The following is a 7,617-nucleotide window of genomic DNA, read 5'->3' on the forward strand; positions in this document are numbered from 1 at the left end:
ACTGCACTCCAGCCTGGTGACAGAGCAAGACTCTGTCTCAAAAAAAAAAAAAAAAAAAAAAAGTTTATCAAGATATCATAATTCCAGCACTTTGCAAAGCCAAGGCAGGCAGATCACTTGAGGTCAGGAGTTCGAGACCAGCCTGGGCAACATGGTGAAACTGCATCTCTACTAAAAATACAAAAATTAACCAGGCATGTAATCCCAGCACTTTGGGAGGCCAAGGTGGGTGGATCACCTGAGGTCAGGAGTTCGAGGCCCAGCCTGCAACATGGTGAAAGCTTGTCTCTACTAAAAATACAAAAAATTAGCTGGGCATTGTGGCAGGTGCCTGTAATTCCAGCTACTCAGGAGGCTGAGGCAGGAGCAACGCGTGAACCCAGGAGTTGGAGGTTGCAAGGAGCTGAGATTGCACCACTGCACTCTAGCCTGGGCGACAGAGGGAGACCATCAAAAAAAAAAAATTATCAAGATGTGTTTTGGCCGGGCGCGGTGGCTCACGCCTGTAATCCCAGCACTTTGAGGCCAAGGTGGGCAGATCATGAGGTCAGGAGATCGAGACCATCCTGGCTAACACAGTGAAACCCCATCTCTACTAAAAATACAAAAAAAAATAATCAGCTGGGCATGATGGCAGGTGCCCGTAGTCCCAGCTACTCGGGAGGCTGAGGCAGGAGAATGGCGTGAACCCCGGAGTCAGTGCTTGCAGTGAGCCATGATCGAGCCACTGCACTCCAGCCTGGGTAATAGAGCGAGATTCCGTCTAAAAAAAAAAAAAAAAAAAAAAAAGATGTGTTTTATGTCCCAGAATGTGGTCTATCTTGATTAATGTTCCACGTGAACTTGAGAAGAATGTATACTCTGTGGTTGTTGAATGATGTCATCTATAGATGTCAATTTTAGACAGTTGATTGATAGGGTTGTTGAGTTCCACTGCATGCTTACTGATTTTCTGCCTGCTGTATCTGCCCATTTATTTATTTATTTATTTACTTATTTAAGATAGGGTCTTGCTCTGTCACCCAGGCTGGATCACAGCTTACTGCAGCCTTGACCTCCTGGGCTCAAGTCATTCTCCCACCTCAGCCTCTCAGGTAGCTGGGACTATTGGCATGCACCACCATGCCTGGGCAATTTTCAAATTTTTTGTAGAGACAGGATCTCCTTATGTTGCTCAGGCTGGTCTTGAATTTCTGGGCTCAAGTAATCCTCCTACCTTAGCCTCCCAAAGTGCTGAAATTACAGGCATGAGCCACCATGCCTAGCCTGCCCATTTCTCTCTCTCATTTTTTTTTTTTTAAGATGGAGTCTCGCTGTGTTGCCCAGGCTGGAGTGCAGTGGCGTGATCTCGGCTCACTGCAACCTCTGCCTCCCAAGTTCAAGCAATTCTCCTGCCTAAACCTTCTGAGTAGCTGGGACTACAGGCACACGCCCATGCCCGGTTAATTTTTTGTATTTTAGTAGAGACAGGATTTCACTGTGTTGCCCAGGCTGGTCTCGAACTCCTGAGCTTGGGCAATCCACCCTCCTTGGCCTCCCAAAGTGTTGGGATTACAGGTGTGAGCCACCGCACCCGGCCCCATTTCTCTCTTGTTTTTTCTTGTTTTTTGTTTTAGTCTGCCGATTTCTAATAAAGGGGTATTGGAATCTCCAACTGTAATAGTGGATTCATCTATTTGTCCTTGGAGTTGTACCAGTTTTTGCCATTGATCCCAGTTGTTAGGTGCATACACATTAAGAATTAGAGTCCAAGAGTTTACAAGAGTTTACAGTCTAAGAGTTTGAGACCAGCCTGGGCAATACCGTGAGACCTCTTCTCTACCAAAAATTTTAATAAAACAGAAAAGTTAGCTGAACATGGTGGTGTGTGCTTGTGGTTCTAGCTACTCAGGAGGCTGAGGTGGGAGGATCATTTGAGCCTAGGAAGTGGAGGTTGCAGTAATCCCAGATTGTGCCACTGCACTCCAGTCTAGGTGACAGAGTGCTTCATAGTGAATGTGAGTACCTTATGATCACAAAATAATCCCAATTCTGCCGGGCACGGTGGCTCACGCCTGTAATCCCAGCACTTTGGGAGGCCGAGGCGGGCGGATCACGACATCAGGAGATTGAGACCATCCTGTCTAACATGGTGAAACCCCGTCTCTACTAAAAATACAAAAAATTATCCGGGTGTGGTGGGGGGCGCCTGTAGTCCCAGCTACTCGGGAGGCTGAGGCAGGAGAATGGCGTGAACCCGGGAGGCAGAGGTTGCAGTGAGCTGAGATCATGCCACTGCACTCCAGCCTGGGTGACAGAACGAGACTCCATCTCAAAAAAAAAAATCCCAATGCTTCTCTCTCATTCCTGTATTATTGCCATCATTCATTTCATGTATACATCAATATACATAAATATATGTCTATGTACATAATAAATGCATACATAAGTACATCATTATTAGTTTAAACCAACTGTTATCTGTTTTTGTTTTACTTTGTCCTTGTTCAGTGCTCTTTCTTTTTTTTTTTTTTTTTTTTTTTTTTTTGAGATGGCGTCTCACTCTGGTTGCCCAGGCTGGAGTGCAGTGGCACGATCTCGGCTCACTACAACTTCCGTCTCCTGGGTTCAAGCAACTCTCCTACCTCAGCCTCCAGAGTAGCTGGGATTACAGGCTCCTGCCACCACGCTCAGCTAATTTTTTGCATTTTTAGTAGAGACGGGGTTTCACCATGTTGGCCAGGCTGGTCTCGAACTCCTGACCTCAGGTGATCCGCCCGCCTCGGCCTCCCAAAGTGCTAGGATTATAGAAGTGAGCCACTGCGCCTGGCCGCTCTTTCTGTCTTTATGTAGATTTAAATTTCTGACCTATACCATTGTCCCTCTCTTCAAAGAACCTCTTTTTACCATTTCTTGCAAGGTAGGACCACTGGCAACAAATTCCCTCAATTTCGTTTGCCTGAGAAAATATTTCACTCCACTCTTTTCCTGTTTGCATGGTTTCTGAGAAGTTGGATGTAATTCTTTGCTCTTCTATAGGTAATGTATTTTTCTTCTCCTCTGGCTTCTTTCTGGATCCTTCCTTTCCCTTCCCTCCCTTTCCCTTTCCCTCCTTTTCCCTTTCCCTCCCTTTCCCTTTCCTTTCCCCTTTCTTTCTTCCTTCCCTCCTTCCCTACTTCCCTCCCTCTCTGTCTCTTTCTTTCTTTCTCTCTCTTTCTTTTTTTCTTTTCTTTCCTTTCTTCACGGTCTTGCTGTGTCACCCAGGCTGGAGTGCAGTGGAGTGTGTGATCATAACTCACTGCAGCCTCAACCTCCTTTGCTCAAGGGACCTTCCTACCTCAGAATCATGAGTAGCTGGGACTACAGGTACATGCCACTGCCCTCAGATAATTTTTATTTTTATGTTTTATTTATTTTATGTTTATTTTTTAATTTTTTTGTAGAGAGGGAGTCTCCCTATGTTACCCAGGCTGACCTCGAGCTCCTGGGTTCAAGTGAGCCTCCCACCTTGGCCTCCCAAAGTGCTGAAGTTACAGGTGTGAACCACTGTGCCAACCTTTTTTTTTTTTTAACAGATGGGATCTTGCTTTGATGCCCAGGTTGGAGTGCAGTAGCACAATCATGGCTCACTGTAGCCTTGACCTCTGGGGCTCAAACGATCCTCCCACCTCAGCTTCCCCTGTAGCTGAGACCACAGGCAGGTGCCACCACACCCAGAGAATTTTTTTATTTTTTTTGTAGAGACAGGGTCTCTCTGTTGCCCAGGTTGTTCTCGAACTCCTGGCCTCAAGTGATCCTCCTGCCTCAGCCTCCCAAAGTGCTGGGATTACAGGCATGAGCCACCACGCCCAGCTAGGTGTCATTTTGGCATTTATCCGGCTTGATGTTTTCTGACCTTTCTAAATATGTGATTTGGTGTCTGACATTAATTTTGAAAAATTACTAGTCATTGTTGTTTCAAATATGTCTTTTCTTTTGTTACTTTCTCTTTTTCTTCTCCTTCTGCTATTCTCAGTACACATCGTTACAGCTTTCATAATTTCCCACAGTTCTTGATGTTCTGTTTTTGAGGGGTTTTTTTTAAGTCTCTTTTCTCTTTGCTTTTTAGTTTTTGAGGTTTCTATTGAAATATCCTCAAGCGCAGAGATTCTTTCCTCGCTGTGTTCAGTGGATTACTGTACCACTAAGTAATCCGCCAAACACATTCTTCATTTCTGTCCTCATGTTTTCCATCTCTAGTATTTCTTTTTGGTTCTTTCGTAGAATTTCCACCTGTCTTACACTGTCCATCTGTTCTTGCACGCTGTTGACTTTATCCATGAAAGCCATCGTATTATTCATCGTTGTTTTAAATTCCTGGTCTAATAATTCTGAATATCTCCCATATCTGAGTCTGCTTATGATGCTTGTTCTGTCTATTCAAACTCTGTTTTTTGTCTTTTTAGCATGCCTTGTAATTTTCTCTTGATAGCTGGACATAATGTACTGGGTAAAAGAACCTGCTGAAAACAGGCCTTTGTAAAGTGGTGGTAAGGTATGGGGGAGTGTGGTAAAGGTTGCTATTGTCCTGTGAATAGGTCGCCGTCTTTCAGTAAGTCTGTGCCTCTGGACTGTTGACTTCACACATGCTGCTAGTCTCCCCACCACCTTTAGGTGGGTCTGGATGTGTACAGTGGGTTGGATTGGGGTATTTTCCTCTCCCACAGGGAAGGTTAGAGGGGTCTGGAGTTGGGTACTTCCCTTCTCCCAGCTGAGTTAAGCCCTGATAAAACCCAGAAGCTTAGGCCCTGATTTCTCCTGAGGGCAGACTTTGTTGAGAACAGAATGCTCTGGTGTATTTCAAAATGGTTCCTTTTCCCCTCCCACTGCTGGAAGCATGAGGGAATTTTTCTCCAATATTTACTGTGAAAACCAGGTCAAGCTCCTGGAGGTAAAACTCACAAAGGTGTGGAGGCCTGCCTGTGACTGGGGTCATCCTGGAGTTTTTAACTTTCAGGCTTGTCCACACTGAACCTCCTGCATTTTGTCAATTGCAGTTCTTGGTTTCTTCTCCAGCACTGGTTCCCCCAGAGGTTTCTCGGTCCCCTTCCCTCCCCTCCCCTCCCCCCCGCCCCCGGCTCACTCTGTAGCCCAGGAGGGAGTGCAGTGGCACGATCTCAGCTCACTGCAACCTCTGCTTCCCGGGTTCAAGTGATTCTCGTGCCTTAGCCTCCCAAGTGGCTGGGATTACAGGATTGTGCCACCGCACCTGGCTAATTTTTGTATATTTAGTAGAGACAGGGTTTTGCCATATTGGCCAGGCTGGTCTCAAACTCCTGTACTTAAGTGATCCGCCCACCTTGGCCCCCCAAAGTGCTAGGATTATAGGCGTGAGCCACTGCGCCTGGCCCCGTCAGAGGCTTCTGCTTGGGTAAATGGTGATTCTCTGTATTCACCTGTCTGTGTCTCCAATTTTGAGGACAGTGGTTTGCCCTGTGACTCCACTTCTCTTATGGATCTAAGAAGCGTTGTTGATTTTTCAGCTTGTTTAGCTTTTTACTTATTAACAGGATGGAGTGACAACTTCCAAGCTTCTTACATGCCTGATCCAAAGAACCATTATCTTTCATACAGAAGATTTTATCTTCCACTGGAGAGTGTTCTACTTTTACTCTTTTAGGTTAATAAAGTTAGAAATTGATCACCTCAATACAGTCAGGAACTGAGCTGGATTTAGGATGAGTCTGGCTACTTCTGTTTTATCCCTGTTCCACAGCCATGATCCTCCTGGGCTTTTGAAGGGGAGCCTGGAAGGTGTCTGTCTCTTCAGCTTATAAACTGTGGGAGATTTTGTTCTGTTGTTTATTTATTTATTTATTTATTTATTTATTTTTATTTGTTTATTTATTTATTTATTTTTTAGATGGAGTCTCCCTCTGTCGCCCAGGCTGGAGTGCAGTAGCACAATCTTGGCTCACTGCAACCTCCACCTCCCAGGTTCAAGCGATTCTCCTGTCTTAGCCTCCTATTTTTATTTATTAGAGACAAAGTCTTGTGCTGTGACCCAGGCTGAAGTGCAGTGGTGTGAACATAACTTACTGCAATCTCGAACTCCCGGGCCCCGTTGATCCTCACACCTCAGACTCCCGAGTAGCTGGGGCTATAGGCGTACACCACCATGCCCAGATAATTTTTAAAAATTGTTTTGTACAGATGGGGTCTTGCTATGCTGCCCAGGATGGTCTCAGACTCTGGCTTCAAGTGGTTCTCGTGCTTCAGCCTCCCCAAGTGCTGCGACTGCTGGTGTGAGTCACCTCACCCAGCCTCTGCCTTTTAGAGGTTTTGAGCCTCACTCTTTTGCCTCTTGACCATTGTATCTTCAAAATCTGGCAAATGTCCTATGTTTGGGACTTTGTCTACTGAACACTATGAGGCTACAGAAGATTTCATTCTGCCTTTGAGGAGCTTCTAGGAGCTTCCACTGCCTCATGACCACCGAAAGCTCTGCTGGTTTCTCTTCTTACCAGGACAGTCCCTTTGCCTGGACTAAGCTTTTATGCCCAAAATGGGGGAATTGCCTCTAGGAAAAAAATTTGACCAATGATGGTCAGCTCATTCATTCTGGAATTTTTTTTTGAGGGGATTTAAAAAAACATTTTAAAGGTCGGGCACAGTGGCTCACGCCTGTAATCCCAGCACTGTGGAAGGCCGAGTTGGGTGGATCACCTGAAGTCAGGAGTTCGAGACCAGCCTGGCCAACATGGCGAAACCCCATCTCTACTAAAAATACAAAAATTAGCCAAGTGTGGTGGCACACGTCTGTAATCCCAGTTACTAGGGAGGCTGAGGCAGGAGAATCGCTTGAACCTGGGAGATGGAGGTTGCAGTGAGCCGAGATGATACCACTGCACCCCAACCTGGGTGACAGAGTGAGACTCTGTCTCAAAAAATTAAAAAAAAATTTTTAATTCATTTCATTCTCGTTGTATTCACAGTCTCTACTGTCTTTAAAAAAGATGATTCTTTTGTGGCCAGGTGTGGTGGCTCACGCCTGTAATCCCAGCACTTTGGGAGGCCGAGGCAGGTGGATCATGAGGTCAGGCGTTCGAGACCAGCCTGACCAACATAGTGAAACCCTGTTTCTACTAAAAATACAAAAAATTAGCCAGGCATGATAGCGGGCACTTGTAATCCCAGCTGCTCCGGAGGCTGAGGCACGAGAGTCGCTTAAACCTGGGAGGCAGAGGCTAAGTGAGCCTAGATCATGCCACTGCACTCCAGCCTGGGCAACAGTGCGAGACTCCATCTCAAAAAAAAAAAAAAAAGATGATTTTTGCGATTAAAATTTTTTTGTTTTGCAATGGGATCATTGGCCTGCTAAAAACTTCTATATCCTCAAAGGAAACAGAAGTCTTTTTGATCTTTTCCTAAATTGTAATACATTTTATTTTTATTATTTCTTCAAAAACATTTTTTTTTGAGACAGAGTTTCACTCTTTTTGCCCAGGCTGGAGTGCAATGGTGCAATCTCGGCTCACTGCAGCCTCTACCTCCTGGGTTCAAGTGATTTTCCTGCCTCAGCCTCCCGAGTAACTGGGATTACAGGCATGCACCACCAAGCCCGGCCAATTTTTGTATTTTTAGGAGACAGTGTTTCAC

Source organism: Pongo pygmaeus, chromosome 9, assembly GCF_028885625.2.
Source record: "Pongo pygmaeus isolate AG05252 chromosome 9, NHGRI_mPonPyg2-v2.0_pri, whole genome shotgun sequence".
In the NCBI taxonomy this organism is placed as follows: Eukaryota; Metazoa; Chordata; class Mammalia; order Primates; family Hominidae; genus Pongo; species Pongo pygmaeus.